We start from the raw sequence: 2,216 nt of genomic DNA, 5'->3' as shown, positions 1-2,216 counted from the left end.
ACAGGTCTTTAACTTCCTTAGGTAGGTTTATTCCTAGGTATATTTTACTTTTGGTTGCAATGGTGTATGGGATTGTTTCCTTAATTTCTCTTTCTGATCTTTCATTGTTAGTGCATAAGATAGTAAGAGATTTCTTACTATCATTAGTTTTCTATCTGCAACATTACCAAATTCATTGACTAGCTCTAATCGTTTTTCATGGCATCTTTAGGATTCTCTATGTATAGTATCATGCCATCTGCACACAGTGACAGTTTTACTTCTTTTCCAATTTATATTCCTTTTATTTATTTTTCTTTTCTGATTGCTGCTTCTAGGACTTCCATAACTATGTTGAATAATACTGGCGAGAGTGGACATCCTTGTCTTGTTCCTGATCTTAGAGGAAATGCTTTCAGTTTTTCACCACTAATAATGATGTTTGCTGCGGACTTGTCACATACGACCTTCATTCTGTTGAGGTAGGTTACCTCTATGCCTGCTTACTGGAGAGTTTTTATCATAAATGGGTGTTGAATTTTGTTAAAAGCTTCTTCTGCATCCATTAAGATGATCATGTGGTTTTTATTCTTCAATTTGTTAATATGGTGTATCACATTGATTGATTTGCATATATTGAGGGCCTCTTGCATCTCTGGAATAAATCCCACTTGATCATGGTGTACGATCCTTTTAATGCATCACTGGATTCTGTTTGCTAGTAATTTGTTGAGTATTTTTATATCTATATTCATCAGTGATATTGGTCTGTAATTTTCTTTTTCTGTCATATCTTTGTCTGGTTTTGGTATCAGGGTGATGGTAGCCTTGTAGAATGCATTTGGGAGGTTTCCTTCCACTGTAATTTTTTGGAAGAGTTTGAGAAGGATGGGTCTTAGCTCTTCTCTAAATGATAGAATTCATTTGTGAAGCCATCTGGTCCTGTGCTTTTGTTTGTTGGAAGATTTTTAATCATAGTTTAAATTTCATTACTTATGATTGGTCTGTTCTTATTTTCTATTTCTTCCTGGTTCAATCTTGGAAGGTTATACCTTTCCAAGAATTTGTCCATTTCCTCCAGGTTGTCCATTTTATTGGCATAGAATTGCTTGTAGTAGTCTGTTATGATGCTTTGTATTTCTGTGGTGTCCATTGTACCTTCTCCTTTATCATTTCTAATTTTATTGATTTGAGTCCTCTCCCTGTTTTTGTTGATGTGTCTGACTAAAGGCTTATCAATTTTGTTTATCTTCTTAAAGAACTAGCTTTTAGTTTTATTGATCTTTCCTATTGTTTTCTTTGTATATATTTCATTTATTTCTGCTCTGATCATTAGGATTTCTTTCCTTCTGCTAACTGTGGGTTTTGTTTGTTCTTCTTTCTCTAGTTTCTCTAGGTGTAAAGTTAGATTGTTTTTGAGATTTTTCTTATTTCTTGAGGTAGGAATGTATTGCTATAAACTTCTCTCTTAGAACTGCTTTTGCTGCATCCCATAGGTTTTGGATCACCATTTTTTGGTTGTCATTTTTCTCTAGGTAATTTTTGATTTCTGCTTTGATTTCCTTTGATCTCTTGGTTATTTAGTAACGTATTGTTTAGCGTCCATGTGTTTCCAATTTTTATGTTTTTTCCCTGTAATTGATTTCTAATCTCACATTGTTGTGGTCGGAAAAGATACTTCATATGATTTCAATTTTATTAAATTTACCAAGGTTTGATTTGTGACCCAGGATATATCTATCCTGGAGAATGTTCCATGTTTCACCATTTTTTGGTTGTCATTTTTCTCTAGGTAATTTTTGATTTCTGCTTTGATTTCCTTTGATCTCTTGGTTATTTAGTAACGTATTGTTTAGCGTCCATGTGTTTCCAATTTTTATGTTTTTTCCCTGTAATTGATTTCTAATCTCACATTGTTGTGGTCGGAAAAGATACTTCATATGATTTCAATTTTATTAAATTTACCAAGGTTTGATTTGTGACGCAGGATATATCTATCCTGGAGAATGTTCCATGGGCACTAGAGAAGAACGTGTAATCTGCTGTTTTCAGTGGAATGTCCTATAAATATCAATTAATTGTATCTGGTCTATTTTGTCACTTAAAACTTGTGTTTCCTTATTAATTTTCTCTCTGGATGATCTGTCCATTGGTGTAAGTGAGGTGTTAAATCCCCCCACTATAACTGTTTTAGTGTCAATTTCCTGTTTTATAGCTGTTTGCAGTTGCCTTATGTA

The sequence above is a fragment of the Neophocaena asiaeorientalis genome, unplaced genomic scaffold (assembly GCF_003031525.2).
Source record: "Neophocaena asiaeorientalis asiaeorientalis breed wild unplaced genomic scaffold, Neophocaena_asiaeorientalis_V1.1 scaffold187, whole genome shotgun sequence".
Classification (NCBI taxonomy): domain Eukaryota; kingdom Metazoa; phylum Chordata; class Mammalia; order Artiodactyla; family Phocoenidae; genus Neophocaena; species Neophocaena asiaeorientalis.
The sequence above is the reverse complement of the archived record's forward strand: the minus strand, read 5'-3'. Positions refer to the sequence as shown.